Source organism: Pipistrellus kuhlii, unplaced genomic scaffold (assembly GCF_014108245.1).
Source record: "Pipistrellus kuhlii isolate mPipKuh1 unplaced genomic scaffold, mPipKuh1.p scaffold_m20_p_2, whole genome shotgun sequence".
NCBI classification, from domain to species: Eukaryota; Metazoa; Chordata; class Mammalia; order Chiroptera; family Vespertilionidae; genus Pipistrellus; species Pipistrellus kuhlii.
Window position 1 is genome coordinate 92384699 of NW_023425515.1, and position 19103 is coordinate 92403801.

General features: G+C 39.8%; 2 pseudogenes; one reads left to right on the plus strand and one right to left on the minus strand.

The window, feature by feature from the left end:
* Positions 1-2426: 2426 nt before the first annotated feature.
* Positions 2427-3088, plus strand: LOC118723360 (annotated as a pseudogene).
* Positions 3089-3698: 610 nt separating this feature from the next.
* On the minus strand, positions 3699-3765 carry LOC118725068 (annotated as a pseudogene).
* Between the last annotated feature and the right edge of the window lie 15338 nt (positions 3766-19103).

The window sequence follows — 19103 nt, forward strand, 5'->3', positions numbered from 1 at the left end:
GCGGGTCTCAAGGAATCACAAGGGTGGACAAACAGAAATGGCTGCCAGTCAGCCGTGCATCTGGGAATTCCCAGGATGGGAAAAATGACCACTGTGAGCACCTCCATCTGGAAGAAAGCCACTCCTGAGTTTCTGCCCCAATGCCAGACAGTCCAGTTTCTTCCTATATGTGTCTCAGTCCCCCAGAGCCTAGTCTGGCACTGGAGTTCAGAGGAAGTGGGAATTTGTAAATTCAGTTTGTGGTACCAGACTTTTAAGAGGAGCAGCTAAGTCTCCAGTAGTCTGTGTGTCACTCAGCCCCAATCTGCACTGGTTTTCACAGTCCATAGTTCTTACTGCCCATAGGGACTTCTTTCCCCAGCTCTGGAACCCTGGGATGGGGGTCTGATGTGGGGCTGGGATTCCTCGTTCCTCCTAGTGGCCTCCACAAAAGTGATCTCCCTCCCGATTAAAAAGGAGGCAAATGTGGGTGCCGGACCAGACCACCGTTCTGTGACTCCATACCTCCTACCAGTCTTAGTGTGCTTTCTTCTTTACTTCTCTAGTTATAGTACTTCCATTCAGCCAGCTTTCCAGTCGTTCTGGAAGATAGTTGTTCTATTTTTTAGTTGTAATTTTGGTATGGTTGTGGGCAGCAGTAAGTAAAGGCGTTTACTATGCCACCATCTTGGTTCTCCCTCTATTTGCTCTTCTGATTGGGTATTTTTTGCTTCCTCATATTCCAAATAGTTGATTTGATTCTCAGAATCCTCTACTCTACTGTTGAGTCCCTGTAAATTGTTCTTTTTAAAAAAATATATTTTATTGATTTTTTACAGAAAGGAAGAAAAAGGGATAGAGAGTTAGAAACATCTATAAGAGAGAATCATCGATCAGCTGCCTCTTGCACACCTCCTACTGGGGATGTGCCCACATCCAAGGTACATGCCCTTGACCAGAATCGAACCCCAGGACCTTTCAGTCTGCAGGCTAACGCTCTATCCACTGAGCCAAACCGGTTTCGGCTGTAAATTGTTCTTTATTTCAGTTAATGTATGTATAATTTCTGACTGGTCTTTTTTTCATGTCATTGACATTCTTACTAAGATCCTTGAAAGTCTCATCAAGATCCTTGAGTAACCTTATAACCATGGCTGTCAACTCTGCACCCAGTAGTTTACTTGCTTCCCTTTCTTTAATTTGTGACCTGTTTATTTGTCTCTGAAATTTGACTGCTTCCCTGTGTTTGTTTCTATGTATTAGGTAGAGCTACTATGTCTCCTGGAATTGGTAGAGTGGCCTTGTGTAGTAGGTGTCCAGTGGTTCAGCCTCCCCAGTCACCTGAGCTGGGCACTCTAGGTGCACCACTTTGTGGTCTGTGTGCAATCTTGTAGTTGAAACTTGATTGCTATTGGAATCTCTGGGAGGACTTGACTTCCAAGCCAATTGGCTGTGTCATCTTGGTTCTCCATAACATTTTTAATAGAAAATTTAAAGTCAATTTACATGAAGAGGATTTTTGCATATATTTTATTTTCTACCTTTCGAATTTCTCCTTCAGTCTTCAGTCATAGTAGTACTAGAGGCCTAATGCATGAATTCATGCATGGGTGGGTCTTGCTGGACTGGCCCCAATCAGGGCGGATCAGGCTGGGCCTGTCAGGAGGAAGAGAGGGTGGGAGGTTGGCCAGTCAGCCTGTCCTGTTCAGGGACCTATCAGGGCAGGGCCGGCTGTGGGGAGGGGCTGTGGGCAGTGGGTTGGCTGGCCACACCCCCAAATGGGGTGGGGAGGCAGTCAGGAGAGGGGACGGCTAGAGGAGGGGCTGCAGGAAATTAGCCAGCCACCCCTGCCCCGTATTGGACTGGTCACTATGGGCATCATAGCAACCAGTCATTCCAGTCATTACAGTGTTCTGGTCGTTGGCTTTTTATAGATGTAGATTTCTTTCATGTACTTTGATCATCTGTGAGGATGTAGCTTATTATCTTTCTTTTCCCCAAAAACGGCCCTTTGTCTCTCTCTGCTTCATAGATGCTTTAACCTAGGCTTTTCCCAGAGCTGAAACTGAAAAGCATTATTGATTTGAGAGTTTCCTGCTTCAATGACTGTAACTTGTGACACATTATCTCCTTTTTGGTCTCCACACCTAGTGACCATGATAATTTAGATAAAAAAGGTCTTGAACTAATATCAATAGTACTACATTTAATCAAATCTAATATGCCACTGATTATAGGAAAGACCATTATTTTATACACTGAAATACTTTGTTTTCTTATACTTGGTGTGCTTCACAGATATTGCTCTTTTTTTTCCCCTTCAAATTAAAGGCAAGACCTTCCACTAGCAAAAGATTATGAATCACTTCATTGTGGTGGTCTGAAACCAAACCTGCAATGTCTCTGAGGCATGCCTGCATCACTGAGAACAAAAAAGAATGCTACCGAGTTTGCTGCCTCGCTCCTGGTGCGATCCACGGGATCCATGATCAAAGTGAAAAAATGGTTGACCTTGTCCAGCTAATGGAAAATGACGTATTCATGGCATTTGCCTTCTACACAATGATTGTTATTTCAAAAATGATGTTTATGAATACTGCACCTGCATTCCATAGAATAACAAGAAAGGTTTTTGCCAATCGGGAAGACTGTGCAAGCTTTGGCAAAGGAGAAAATGCCAAGAAGTACCTTTGGGTTGATGACAGAGTAGAACATGTAGGAAGAGCCCACCTGAATGACCTTGAAAATATTGTGCCATTACTTGGGATTGGCCTTCTCTATTCCTTAAGTGGCCCAGATCTCTCTACAGCTATCCTGCACTTCAGATTCTTTGTTGGAGCACAGATCTACCACACATTATAATATTTGTTACCCTTTCCCCAGCCAAATCATGCTTTAGCTTTTATTCTTGTTGGATATGGAATTACTTTGTCAATGGCTTACAGATTGCTGAAGACTAGATTGTACCTGTAAGGAGAATCATAGAACCTATCACCCTATTATTTTCTAAGAATTCTGTATTTCCAACTTATAATGAAAACTGAGTGGATGTATGAGAAACCTATTTCAATATTGCTGAAATGGAAGTATGAAATAAAGAATTTAAAGAATAAAAAAAGAATGCTGCCAATTAATATATGTCACAGTGCCTCAGCAAAGTCCTCATACAGTAATCTCTCATTACTTTGACAATTCTTTCATCTGTTCTAAGAGATTTGGCAAAATTGCCAAGTTCAGGTGCACTTCTTGGCATGTGATATACTAGTGCTTCTCAAGTTCGACTGGGCACTTAAATCACTTTGGAGTCTGGTTAAAATGCAGATTCTGATTCAGTAGGCCAAGGGTGGGGCTAAAATTCTGTATTTTTAATAAACTCCTAGATAATGCTGATACTCCTGGTCACACACCATTCATTGATTAGAAAGGTGACAGGCAATCTTTTACACAAATCTCTTTAATTTAACTGGAACTCCACTTCATGTGCTCATGTGCATCTTCCTTTTTTAGGTATTCTAAAGCATTGATTAATGCTTTGCAAACCTCCCCCTACACACACACAAAAACAGTTACTGTAATTTCTCCAACAACAAATATTTACTTTAAAAATATAAAATTTAAGTCCCACATCTTTACTACTAGGCCTTTCTTTACATACCATGACTTTTTGCTTCAATGGGTATATCACAGTGTAAAAATTTTGAAGACATTTTATTATTTTTTAGGGCCTTCCTGTAAAAGCCAGAAGACCTCCCTGATGGGCAAATTAAAAAAGAGCTGTAAGAACTTGAAGACATTTTAAAGGGAATTAAAGATTAACACATCCAATAGGACAATGAAACAGTTCAACAGAAGAGAATATGGACAGTCATGGCCAAGTTCATGAAGGTATAGGCACAGTGATGCCACAGCTGCTGCCTGGAAGACTGAACACAGGAAACAGTCAGATTGGATGACTTATCCTGATTTCTCTGTAATTAAACATGAAAAATATATGTGAAGTATAATTATGGTATATTAGAACTATAACAATAGGAAAGACATTAGAAAAGGAACTGTGTAAAGTGCCTTGTATCGATTGTTCATTCACAGTACATTTGTTGTAGACTACAGGCAAGGCACTGTGCCCTGAGGAAACAGTAGTGAACAGGCAGATCCACAGGCCCTGCCCTTGTGTGGCTTACAGTCCAGCAGGGATACTGACATTAAAGAAACACTGTGTATCCTCATTATTTGTGGATTCTGTGTTAGCAGAGGAACTGAAATGAGTCCTTTTTTCCAGTTCCATTAAGGGCTTGTGTTCTGATTTCCAGCCACCAGGTGGAGATCAAACAAAACTAATTAATGTATTCCCTGTGTGTCTTGCTTTTTCTTTCTTTCTTTTTTTTTTTTTAAAGTATATTTTTATTCATTTCAAAGGGAAAGAGAGATAGAAACATCAATGATGAGAGAGAATTACTGATTGGCTGCCTCCTGAACACCCCATCCTGGGGACTGAGCCAGTAACAGTCATATGCCCTTGACTGGAACTAAACCTGGGACCTTTCAGTGCAAAGGCCAACACTCTATCCACTGAGCAAACTAGCTATGGCTCTTCCTTATCTGAACAATTCCTTAAGCTAAGTCAGGGGCACAGAGAATTACTCTTTTGTCTTGTAAGTGAGCCACTGACCTCTCAGGGAATAAAACCACCTAAATTAAAGCCACATACCAATTCAAAACAAACACAATTTTCAAAGGGAACCATAATGTGTTCAAATCAATGAATTATTTGAAATTGGGAAACCTCTGTATTTTTAATAAGTTTAACAAAAGTAAACATATTTCCATATTACATTATTGCCAGTTAGAAGACGGCGAGATGAAAAAAAAAAGAGGAAGGAAGAAAAGCAGACATAGACAGGCCTACACAGAGTGAAACATAGGGTGTGGGGAAGGCTAAGCTGGGGGTGCTGAGGAGACTGTCTGTCCTGGGGTCAGCACCTTCTTGTCCCTGTGCATTGATGAGATATGGGTAAGCAGCCCCATAGAGCTCTTTCAAAGGCAGACTAAACTCCAAGTATTCCCTTTCTGGACTGGCAATTGGGTCTGTTTTTTGGTTTTTTTTTTCAAACTTCAAAGTTTCTCATCATATATAAAGAAATCACTTGAGTTTTCAAGTCCCCTTTTTGAAACTTTACAAGTGCTTGCTTTGGGGATGAGCTATTTATTATTCTGAAATAGCCAGGCAGCCTTATGTCTATTTTTTTTTAAAATTAGGAATTTTCATTCCATTGGAAGTTATAATAATTCTAGTGGCCATACATTGTCAATCAAATCTACTGTCGATGTGTGCATCTACAGCCCATGTGTGCATACCTAATTAGAGCCCTGTGAAGATGTTCTTTGATTGGAACAAAGAATTTCCCTTTGGGGAACAGAGGTAACAGCAGACCCTGCTTCCTGCCTCTTGAGGGACCCCAAAATTTCAGTTATTATAACTCACCACAAAGAGGGGAAATGGCCCCATGTCTGTAGCTCACCTCTCCTTCTTTCCCAGGAACTCGATGCAGTGAAATGAAGAGCTAGATCCCAGGTGTGCACAGAACTCTGGGAGGGTCTTACTGTTCCCATGAAATGTCTAGAGAACTATCCGGCACAGCTGTCTCTGTAACTAGAAAATAACAAGGGTACTGGAACTAGACCCCTAGTTTCAGGAAAGCCTATCTCATAGGTAATGTGAGGCTTCTATGATGTTACATCATAAGAAAGTTGGTAGTCTTTTGACAAAAAATGCAACAGTATTCACATCTCGTCCTATACCAACTGGGGATTTTAAAATATGGAACAACACCCCTGTCCCCCCAAAAGCTAACACTGTTTTTTTATTTAACAAGTACCTGTTTACTTGTAAGAGCTTTAAAACAAGAACAAAGTTTTCCTCATTGTAAACAGCTGTGTGACCTTGGAATACTCATAGAATGTCTCTGGGTGTCTGAGTCCTGATGCTGGAACACGTGTCTCTGGAGCACACATTCCCTGGAGTACCTATTTGTGGAGTGTGGTCCCTGGAGCCTGTGCCAAGATGAGTCACTGGCAGCTGAAGGAAATGTTAGAGCCTTTACTTATATTTTCCCCCATCTGAAATGTAAGGAAAAATATTAAGCTTTACTAATATTGGATATTAGGACCAACAGAATACAATTACATTTTTGGAAGTGTATGCTCAAAATGTTATACCATTAATGACCAATGGACAGAGAAAATAGTGTGGGGTAGGCCTGGGGTTGGATGGGGTTGGTTGGAGGGTGGCAAAGAGGGTAAGAAGTGGGGAACATCTGTAATGCTGTCAACAATAAAAAAAAAACAAAAAAAAACTGTGATTACAGATCTATTCCTTTCAAAGATTAGGCTAGATTTGGTGTTTTCAAATTACTGGTTGCAACTTATTTTTTTGGTTTGTGATAAATTTAGTGTATTTTTAAAGAGTAAAATAAAATATTAGAGTGTACTGCTCACAGAAAGAATTAAGCATTATTCTGTAAAACTCTTCAGGTGGATATGTGTGAATACTATGCAATGATATAAAATCTTTCTCCTATTGTAGCTTGTGGTTAAAAAAAAATTGAGAAAATGTGGACTAAACAGTGGTTCTCCAAATGACATCCTCAGGCGAGCAGCAGAGACCTATGAGAATTTGTTAAAAAGTGAATTCTTTTATACCATCCCAGACTCTCTGTATCAGAAAGTGGGGTGCAGCCCAGCAATTATGGCTCAGCGAACATTTGGGGGTTCTGCCAAGTGCTGGAGCCTAGAACCTCTGGCCTAGAACATTGCATGACTCATCTGGTTACAAAGGCTTAAGATTCTGTTAAGATATCCCTTTAAGTAAGGCAATATTTTCAAACTTACCTAATGATGAGAATCACTTGGTGACTTAAAGTACCTTGGAGATCCTAAATAATCAGGTCTGGCTGGGGGGCTGGGGACTTGGAATCTTTATTTATTTATGACAAACATCTTTGGTGATTCTTGTGATCAGACAACTTGGGAGACACTTTAACCAAGAAACATGGAAATTAGAGTCTGTAGAATGTGACTGTTACAGAACAGAACCCCTGTTGCAGAGAAAACAAATTTAAGGCTGGGAAATAAGCAATTCAAATCAGAAAATTAGAAGCTAAGAACCACCTAAATATTTCTAAATGAAATGAAATGAACTTTCTTTCATTTTGAGTGAGCTGAACCTAGGATTCTCTCCTGAAACACTTGCTCTTCAGTTCTGCCCAGCACTTCAGCTCTGGCACACTGACTGCTCGAGAAGCACTATTGGAGGGAGCCCTGCATCCCCACAGTATTGCTACTGGAAGCAGGATAGTCCCTGGACTCAGAGAATTTGGGGCAGGCCTTTGAGTAAATGTCCTAATTCCTTCAGGCAAGTTTCAAACACACTGTAGGGTAGAGACCTCACTTGTAAAAGTGACTTGTTTGTGTTACTGCTAAATCTACATTCCCAATTTACACTAATAAAACAGAAAGATGCAAATTGACTGTACCTTCGCTATGCCCACCAGCCACGCCCACCAGCCAATCAGGAGCGAGTATCCAAATTAACACAACCAAGATAGAACTTAATTTGCATATCCAGGCACAGAACAAAAACTGAAGACAGCATAGAAGGAAGCCATGCCTACAGAAGGGACCAAAGCTACAGCGAAGCAAGTGGGATGGTGGAGATGGGAGGGAAGCAGGCGAGGCGGTGGAGATGGCCACAGGAAGCCCTATTCTTGCAGGAATCTTCCTGAAATGAGCCTCTAGTTGACTATAATTAAAAATAAAATCTTATACAAATAATGGCTGCACATTATAAATATATTCAACAAAAATATGTATAAAAATCTGAAAACCTGACAACCCACTTCCATTCTCAGCCTCAACCCCCCAAATAACCATTGCTAACAGTTTTGAAGATATTTTCTGATTTTTAAATATCCATACAGAGAAACCAAGATGGCAGCATAGGTAAACACCTAAACTGCTGCCTCACACAAAAAATATCAAAACTACAACTAAAAGACAAAATGGACACCATCCAGAACCACAGGAAAGCTGGTTGAGTGGAAATTCTACAACTAGAAGAAAAGAGGAAAGCACATTGAGACTCAGAGGAGCTACAAAAGGCAGAGGTAAGGAGATGCTCATGCGGAGAGGACGGGCAGCTGTGTGCATGGGTGGCTGAGTATGCAGCTGACTTTCTAAAGTGGGAGGGAGACGGAAGCCCCTGATTGCACTGAACTCCAGTCCAGGGCAAGACTCTGGGAAACCAGGCTTATTTGGGGAGGAATCTGGACTATCAGGAAAAGGGAAAGCACACTGAGACTCAGGAACTGCGGAAGGCAGAGGTGCAGAGGTGCGCACGTGTGCGCGCACAGAGAGGACTGACTGCTGAATGCATGGGCGGCTGAGTGCATGGCTGGCCTTCTAAGGTGGGAGGGAGATGGAAGCTCCCGATTGTGCTGAACTCCAGTTCTGGGCCAGTTTCTGTGAACCCTGACTCATTTGGGGAGAAACTGGACTGTCTGGCAGCGGGCGAAACTCAAGGGTGGCTTTCTCTCAGAGGTGCTTACCAAGGGACACTGAGACCCAGGGGCCTAATAAGGCAGGGCTGATGGAAAGCCATTGCTGTTTGCTCTGCCCTGAGACTGCCCCATCCAAGCTGTGTGCAGAGGCTTTTACATAAGAACAGCCTCGTCCTTTGAAATCTAAACTTACCTAATAGGGCAGGGCTGATGGGAAACCAAGGCTGTCTGCTCTGCCCTGAAACTCCACCCCATCCAGGCTGAGCACAGAAGCTTTTGCAATTTTGCAAGTCTTGCCCCATAAGGGTGTTTCCAGCACAGAACTTCTTCCAGCATAGACACAGCTGATTCTCACAGCCAATTGACCTGGAGGTCAACTCTTCCCAGTGTTACCAACAATAATCAAGGCTGAGCACACAATCTACAAAGGGGTGCACCAAGAGTGTCCACCTCAGGTAACTGGGGAGGTTGAGCCACTATTCCCTATAGGACAACTACCACACAAAGCTACTCTACCAACTCAGGGAAGCAGTGAAAATATGGAGACAAAGAAACAGATCCACAAATAAAAGAAATAGAGGAAAGCAAATGACTGCATATAGAGTTCAAAACCATGGTTATAAGGTTTTAGAAGAATTTTCTAGAAAAGACCAATAAATTTAGCGAGACCCTTGAGGATATGAAAAAGGACCAACTAGAAATTAAACATACACTGACTGGAATAAAAAAGTATTATACAGCCAAAATCGGTTTGGCTCAGTGGATAGAGCATCGGCCTGCAGACTGAAGGGTCTCAGGTTCGATTCTGGTCAAGGACATGTACCTTAATTGTGGGCTCATGGGGTGCGTGTGTGTGTGTGTGTGTGTGTGTGTGTGTGTGTGTTGTGTGCAAGAGGCAGCTGACTGATGATTCTTCTCTCTTAAATGTTTCTAACTCTCTATCCCTCTCTGTTTCTCTCTGTAAAAAAATCAATAAAATATATATATAAAAAAGTATTATACAGAGATCTAACAGACTAGAGGACTACAAGAATCAAGTCAAATATTTGAAATACAAAGAAGCAAAAAACACTCAGCCTGAAAAGCAAAAAGCAAAAAGCAAAAAAAATTTGAAGATAGTGTAAGGAGCCTCTGGGACAATCTCAAGAGTACCAACATCTGAAATATGGGGTGCCAGAAGAAGAGAGAGAGCAAGATACTGAAAACCTATTTGAAGAACTAATGACCGAAAATTTCCCCCACTTGGTGAAAGAAGTAGACCCATATGGCTGTCAGCTGATTTCTCAACAGAAACTATGCAGGCCAGATGGGAGTGGCAAGAAATAGTCAAAGTGATTAATACCAAGAACCTACAAACAATATTACTCTACCCAGCAAAGCTATCATTCAGAATTGAAGGTTAGATAAAGAGCTTCACAAATAAGAAAAAGCTAAAGAAGTTTATCACTGACAAACCAATATTATATGAAATGCTGAAGGATATTCTTTGAGAAGAGGAAGAAGAAGAAAAAGATAAAGATAAAAATTATGAGCAAAAAATATGTCTATCAACAAGTGAATCTAAAAATCAAGTGAATAAAAAATCTTATGAACAGAATAAACTGGTGAATATAATAAAATCAAGGGCATAGAAAGGGTGTGGACTGACAATTCTCAGGGGAAAAAGGGTATGGAGGGTGTGGAAAGAGACTGGACAAAAAAACATACACCTATGGATGAGTAAAGTGGGGAGGAGGTAAGGTTAGAGAGTGAGGTGGGAACCTGGTGGAGGGGAACTTTGCGGAAGGGGAGAGGGAACAATTGTAATAATCTGAACAATAAAGATTTATTAAATTTTTAAAAAAGATAAAAATATCCATATATAGCCTCTAAAAAATAGAATGATTATTGATGTTATGCTACAATTTTTCTGTAGACAATAGAGCATGGATGTTATGCTGTGTCATTACATGTCATTTTTTTGAATACTGGCAGATTTAAAATGTTTAATTTAATATCTACCAAACTTTTTTATTTTTATTTTTAAAACAAATCTTTATTGTTCATATTATTATAAATGTTCCTCATTTTTCCACCTCCATTGCTCCCCCCCACCAGGTTCCCACCCCACCCTCTGCCCTTTCCCCATCTCCCATTGTCCTCATCCATAGGTGCACAGTTTATGTTCAGTCTCTTCTCACACCCCCCCACTCTCCTTTTTCCCGAGAATCGTCAGTTCACTCCCCTTCCATACCTCTGATTCTATTATATTTACCAGTTAATATTGTTCATCAGATATTTTAATTCCCTTGGTTTTTAGATTCACTTGTTGATAGTTACGTATTTGTTGTTCATAATTTTTATCTTTATTTTCTTTCTCTTCCAAAAGAATCCCCTTCAGCAATCATATAATTCTGGTTTGGCAGTGATGAACTCCTTTAGCTTTATTATTATTATTATTATTATTATTATTATTATTATTATTATTTTATTAGTGAAGCTCGTTATCTGGCCTTCGATTCTGAGTGATAGCTTTGCTGGGTAGATTATTTTTGGCTGTAGGTTCTTGCTATTCATCACCTTGAATATTTCTTGCCATTCCCGTCTGGCCTGCATGTTTTCTGTTGTGAAATCAGCTGACAATCGTATAGGTGCTCCTTTATAGGTAACTACCTGCTTTTCTCTTGCTGCTTTTAATATTCTCTCTTTGTCTTTTGCTCTTGGAATTTTAATAATGATGTGTGTTGGTATGCTCCTCTTTGGATTCCTTTTGTTTGAGGTTCTGTGTGCTTCCTGGACTTGTAAGTTTAATTCCTTCACCAGGTAGGGGAAGTTTTCTGTCACTATTTCTCCCAGTATGTTTTCAGTATCTTGCTCTCTCTCTTCTTCTGAGACCCCCATAATTCTTATGTTGGTTCTCTTGAAGTTGTCCCAGAGGTTTCTTACATTATCTTCAACTTTCTGGATTCTCTTGTCTTCTTGCTTTTTCAGAGGAGTGTCTTCTGGCTCTTTATGTTCCAAACCTTTGATGTGATTCTTGCGATCTTCCATTCTGTTCTTAGGACTCTGTATAATATTTTTTATTTCAGACAATGTATTCTTTATTTCTAGTTGATCCCTTTTTATTTCTAGTTGACCTCTTATTATTTCTAGTTGATCCCTTTTTATATCCTCATAGGTCTCATTTATTTTATCGGCCTTTTCTAGGAAATTCTTGAAAAACCTTATAAGCGTGGTTTTGAACTCTATATCCAGTCTCTTTTTGTCCTCCATTTCTCTCATTTGTGATCTGTTTCCTTGTCTTGGCATTTTCGCACCTTCCCTGAGTTGGTAGCCTTAAAAGTCTCTGTGTTCAGCTTGGATGGGGCAAAGTTTCAGGGTGGAGCCTACAGTCTTGGCTTCATTCAGGAGCCCTATGAGGCTCCTGAGTCTCAGTGTTCCTCAGTGTCCTTTGGTACTCGCTGCAAGCACATCTGAGAGAAAGGTGCCCTCGAGTTTTGCCTGCTACCAAACAGTCTAGGCTCTCCCCCAATGAGCCCGGAACTGGGGTTCAATTCAGTTGGAAGTGGGGTTCAGAGCAGTCTGAAGACTTTGTCTTTCTTCCCTCTAGGGCAATCAGGTGGCAGTCAACCATCTGTTCTCTGCGCACAATGTGTGCATCCTGGACTGCCTTTCGCTGCTCCCCTGAGATTCCACCTTACAGCCCAGACTCCCTCCTTATGTGTCTGGGTCCTTATGTGAATGGATGTTTGACTGCCACTGGATTGCCCTTGCCCAGAACTGGGGTTCAGTGCTGTTGGAACTGGGGTTCAGCACAGTCCAGAGCTTTTATCTCCTTCCCGCTAGGGAACACCAGCCAGGCCCTCAGCCTCCCCCTCCTCTCTGGCTCAGTCCTCTCCATGTGCGCACTGTGTCTTCATACCTTAGGCTTTTACAGCTTTTCTGATTTTCCTTCTGGTTTTCTCTTTCCTTCTAGTTGTAGAATTTCCAGTCAGTCAACTTTCCTGTAGTCCTGGATAATGTCCACTTTATATTTTAGTTGTATTTTTTGAAATTGTTGTGTGAGGGTACAGTTAGGCATTTACCTATGCCACCATCTTAGTTTCTCCTAATGTCTGCCAAACTTAAATGACCTCTGAACACTTTGAAAATGGAATGTATTTTGACTGCATATCCACAAGAACTCACAGCAGACAATGTGTGCTTAGATTAAAGCAGACAGCTAAACAATGTCTCCTGAAGAGATTAATACTGCAAGAAATGATGTAAATTGAATTTGTTGAATTTTTAATCTTTATAACAGGAAAAATAATAAGGATGTAAAATTAAATCATTGTATTTTACTAAGAACAAAGTATAATGAGATTAAGTAAAATGTTTTCATTTTATATTTTGTTATAAAATATAACATTAAAAACAAACTCTTAAATTAAAAACTTTTTTGAGGTATTTTATCACATAGCTTAGTAGCTTCAATACTGTCTTGGGGTAAAAAGCTTATGTGTGGTAAAATATCAGATCTCTTGTTATGTTTCATCTTAGCACAATATTTTAAAATTCCCATTTTTATGTAAGAATACTATAACAAAGGAATGAAGCACATAAATAATACAGACACTTCATAATCTTTGTGTATTCTTGATTTAGATGCTCTAAAAATCCTTAATTGTATTCTGTTTGATAACTTTCTGCTGATTTTTCTAGAGTCTGTTGGCTACATTCATTCATTTTTATGTTAATACTAGAGGCCTGGTGCACAAAATTTGTGCAGGGGGGGTTTTCCCTTGGTCCAGCCTGCACCCTATCCAATTTGAGACCCCTTAGGGGATGTCTGACTGCCAGTTTAGGCCTGATGCTGCAATCTGGGATCCCTCTCCCAATCTGGTACTGCTAGCTCCTAACCGTTTCCCTGTTGGCAGAGCCACAGGACCCCCAGGCCTCACCTCACAGAGCAGCCACTGGGCCCCTCCTCCACTCTGTGCATGGCCATCTTGTGACAGCCATCTTATGGCAGCATTTTGGAGCAATGTCTCGGAGGCCATCTTGTGACAATATTACATTAGGGTGTTGACCTAGGCTTTTATTATATAGGATGTTCAACTATTTTATTTTTTTAATTTGCACAAAGCTCTTAAACTATAAGACTGTTTTTAACTTAAAACTTTTTTCTTTTAGCCTTAGGTCCATGAGGAACAAATTCGTATATTATAAGTACAGTAAAAAGCTAGTGCACAAAATTCATGCAAGGGTCTCAGCCTTCGCATCCCCAGCATCATCTAAGAGGTCATCTGAAGGTTGTCCAGATGGTCATTCACTGTTCAACCGTTTGGTCAATTTGCATATTATGCTTTTATTATATTGATAGCAGTGTCATGAACCTCAAGTGGTAACATCAAAGGTGCATAGCTATTATGTGGTAAGACACCTACTGTTCAGGAGAGGTGTGTAACAAGATGACGTTTGTGTTTCCTAGCATGCACTTCATGCACTTACATACGAGTAGTTTTCTTCTGCAATTTCTTAGCATTCTGGGGTAGGAAGCAACCTTAGTATTTGCTGAATCTTTATGAGTTAGGATACAACAGTTACATCTAGCAAGGTACTCAGGTGGTGTCACTTTGTAGATGAGGAAACTGAGGATCAAAGTGGTAAAGCAACTTACTTGTGAAAGATCCCTACAATCAAATTGGTGCTTGCTTGATGTCAAAGCCCATGCTGTATTCACCATGGCAAGATTTTCTGTGCTTCAGTCACCACTCACTGCTAATATTTGCCACATGTAGCACTGCTTTACTTTTTGGTTTTGGTATATTTTTAAATATACTCTTTTTGGTTTTACATAAGCATATTGTAAAAAGAAATTAGTAATCTTCAAAGAAGGGAATGATGACTTCACAAAGAGAATCAGGTAAGGATAGCTTTTAGGCAATTGCTTTTCAGAGCCTAAATTTCCATAGGTACTATTTTCCTAACAAGGAGAATGTGCCTTTCTTTATCCCCAATCTGTTCTTAATGTGCAGACTTGCCCTGGGAATAAAAATCTTCAGGGTTAAAACAAATGGGCAAATGAAAATATTAGCTTTGGTATCAATGGGTAATGAGTCATTTCGTAAGGTAGGAGTTTCTCCAGTTTTGGTTTTGGCAAAATTGAAGAGAGACCTAATTGAGCTTTCAGCTTTCTGATCTGAGGAGACATTATTATGTGCATTTTGGGGTAGAATTCAAATGAATTCAAAGATCATCATTACTGTAAGAAAATTCTGATTCTCAATTAGGAAGATGGCTGCCTACAGGAAGGCAGACTGAAAGATAGTGCTTGAATGCGAGAATGAAAGGAGAGTATGTGGTTGCACAGGGAGTGTTTATTTGTGAGTTGAGGGACAGCTATATTCTAAAGAACTGTTGGGGATTATCAGTCTAGATTCGCCTGACCGGGCAGCCTCCACTGCTACTGAAATCCCTCCTGGAGCAACTGGCTCTGACGTGGAGACTATGCCATCTTGAAGGGAGAGTGGCTGTTATCAGAAGCCTAAAAATCCTGGGAATCTACAACAATGCCACCAAGGGAATAGCTGTAAACCCAAGAACACCGGACCCCAAGCAATGTGAATATGTGGACTTGGAGGAGCTCTGCACCTTCTCACAGAAAGGTCAGATTTCACCTAGGAAAAGATGAGGTCTGTGATCCAGGCAGGAGAGAGAAACACGCACAATGGGAGCTAGAGGATTTGGGAATGTCTGCGCCAACAAATATCTGTGGCAGTTGGAGCTACCCTGTTTCCCCGAAAATAAGACAGTGTTTTATATTAATTTTTGCTCCCAAAGATGCGCTAGGTCTTATTTTCAGGGGATGTCTTATCTTTCCATGAAGAAGAATACAGTACACATTTATTATTAAATGAAAATAAAGGAAATTTATTACCTGTATACGGTATGGTAGTACAGTAGTTGTCAACACAAACCAGACAAACTGTGAATCCTACAGTATCAAGATTTTACTCATTTATTCAATGACAATCATGTCATCTTCTGGAACATTGTCATAACAATCCAATTCCTAAATTTTTTGGTGAATTTCTTGTGACTCTATTTCTTTCAGAATCAGTGGACCAAATCTCTCATGTTTAGCCTAGGGGGGGGGGGGACACCTTATTTTCGGGGGATGCCTTATATTTCACTCAGAAGGAAACCTGTAAGTAGGTCTTATTTTCGGAGGATGTCTTATTTTCGGGGAGACATGGTAGATGATCTTCAGATGTGGAAGGGGATCCACAGGACTGCTAATATAATAGAAGGGAAGTCTAAAAAGCAACCCATAGCTGAACTGGGCACAAAAGGGCAGCCTAAAAATTTTAACAGTGTGCTGGCAGCTTAGAACCAGGGGGAGGGGGAAAGACCGCACAGACTTGTGCAGAGCATTGGAGGGTAAAGAGGTGAGTTCGTGCACTTACTCTGGCTCTTTTTTCTTTAAATCCTTGCTTTTGATTACTAAGCCCAATATATTGGATCGCCCAATTGGGGACACTCTAAGAGACTGCTGGGGAAAGTTATTTTTCTGGAACAGGGGATCAGAGTGGGGAACAACGATCAGAGAACCAGCTCTGGGGCAGCCCATTCCCCCAAGCCAGTATTAAGTGTGACAGGGAAAACAAAACATAAGCACTACCTAGAGAGGACTTATAGATCTGGAAGTCAATCCAGAAAACTATCACCCAGGTGTAGAAACACAAATTGACTCTTGTGTAAATATAAATAAAGGAGTATAAGAAACACAGAAGTACTGCATGCTGGAAAATCAGGACTGTGGCTTACAACACTGAGGAGCAGTGGAACAGAGGGAACTTCAATACTGTCCTGACTAGGAAACAGGCCTGCCAAACAGAACAGTAGAGGAAGTGAATGACCTTCACTACTGCACATTTTTATTTGCTTTTTCATCTTTTACTTAAGAAACTATTTTTTTCTTTTTTCCTCACTTGATTTTACTTTTAAATTATTACATTTTTATTTTTAATCAGTATTAATACTACTATTTTGCCTTTTTTAAAGTGTCATTTTATTTTCTCTTTATTTTATTTTGTGATCAGTGTTCTACATTCTATTTTCATCTTTTCTTTAGTATCATTTTACTCTATCTCAACTTTACTTTTATGCCAATAATCACTTTCCCACTTTTCCTCTTTTGTTGTCCTGTTTCTCTTATCCTATACCTGCTTTAGATTTTCCCTATTCCTTCTTTTTACCTTCTATTAAAAATTCATTCTACTTGAATATCTAATTTCCAGTCCCCTGCTATAAGTCAATACAAACCTCTCTCTTGTCTTTCTTCACAATCCAATTTTTTTCCACTGTCCTTTTGTTGTTGTTTGCTTCATTGTTGATTACATATATATTTTTATGCTTGTGATGTTTCACTTTTTATTTTATTTTAGTTTGTATTTTGCTTCTGTTTTTCCTCAGCTCGCTTGATATTATTTGTTGGTTGTAGTTTGCATTTATCTGTAGGTATTTGTTGCTTGTATTTGTTGGGATTAGTGGCTGTTCTATTGGAGATTTCTCTCCATATAAATAGTATTTCCCCTCTTCCTTTTTATTCTCTTCTCCCTTACTTTTTTTTTCTTTTCTCAATTTCATTTTTACACTAATTTTCTTCTTTCTTTCTTATCCCCTAATACTTTTTTCTCTGGTGGTCACCTTTATTTGGGGTTATTAATATCATGAATACATTTGTGTTCAGTGCCTTGTGTTGTGCCTTGTTGTGTTGTATTTTGTGCCTTTTAACCAATGTTGGAGAGAGAGAACTATATAACCAAACACTAGGAGAAGAGAGATCATGGGAGACAAAGAAACAGCCTAGGAAGAAGAAGAGGAACACATTAGCAAGCTAGAAGACAAGGTAAGAAAAAATACCCAAGCAGAGCAGCATCTAGAAAAAACAAACAAACAAACAAACAAACAAACAAACAGTTTGAAGTCTGGTATTGTGATCCCTCCTACTTTACTCTTCTTTCTCAGGATTACTGTGGCTATTCGGGGTCTTTTATTGTTCCAAATGAACTTTTGGAGAGTTCTTTCTAGATCAGTGAAATATGCCGTTGGTATTTTAATGGGGAGTGCATTGAACCTCTAGATTGCTTTAGGAAGTATGGACATTTTGATGATGTTGATTCTACCAATCCATGAACATGGTATGTTCTTCCATCTCCTTACATCTTCCTCTATCTCTTTTTTCAGTGTCGTGTAGTTTTCCACAAATAGGTCCTTTATTCCTTAGTTAAATTTATTCTTAGGTATCTTAATTTTTTTGGTGCGATGGTAAATGGAATTGCTTTTTTAGCCTCTGTTTCTGTAGTTACAGCCTGGTACTGGCACAAGAACAGACATATAGATCAATGGAATAGAATTGAGAACCCAGATATCAACCCAAATCAATATGCTCAATTAATATTTGACAAAGGAGGCATGAATATACAATGGAGTCAAGACAGTTTCTTTAATAAATGGTGTTGGGAAATCTGGACAGACACATGCAAAAGAATGAAACTAGATCACCAACTTACACAAGTCACAAAAATAAACTCAAAATGGTTACAGGACTTAAACATCAGACGGGAAACCATAAAAATACTAGAAGCATCCACAGGCAGCAAAATCTCAGACGTATGCCAAAAGAACTTCTTCACTGATACTGCCCCTAGGGCAATGGAAGCTAAAGAGAAAATAAACAAATGGGACTACATCAAAATAAAAAGCTTTTTTACAGCAAAAGAAACCATCAACAAAACAACAAGAAAGCCCATGGTGTGGGAGAACATATTTGCAAATAATACCACTGATAAAGGTTTAATCTCCAACATTTACAGATAGCTTATACAACTAAATAAAAGGAAGATGAATGATCCAATTAAAAAATGGGCAATGGACCTAAATAGAATATTTTCAAAAGAAGACAGAAGGAAGGCCAAAAGGCACATGAAAACATGCTCAAAGTCACTAATTGTCCGAGAGGTGCAAATCAAAACAACAATGTGGTACCATCTCACTCCTGTCAGAATGGCCAACATCAACAAATCAACAAACGACAAGTGTTGGCGAGGTTGCGGAGAAAAAAGAACCCTCGTGCACTGCTGGTGGGAATGCAGACTGGTGCAATCACTGTGGAGAACAGTGTGGAGTTTCCTCAAAAAACTGAAAATGGAACTCCCATTTGACCCAGTAATCCCACTTCTAGGAATATATCCCAAGAAACTAGAAACACCAGTCAGAAAGGATATATGCATCCCTATGTTCATAGCAGCACAATCTACAATAGCCAGAATTTGGAAACAGCCTAGGTGCCCGTCAGCAGATGATTGGATCCAAAAACCATGGTACATCTACACAATGGAATACTATGCTGCCATAAAAAAGAAGGAATTCTCATCATTTGCAGCAACCTGGATGGAATTGGAGAACATCATGGTGAGTGAAATAAGCCAATCAGTGAAAGAGAAACACCACATGACCTCACTCATTTGTGGATGATAAAGAACATTATAAATTGATGAACCAAGAGACAGATATAGAGACAGTAAAGCAACAGGCAGACTG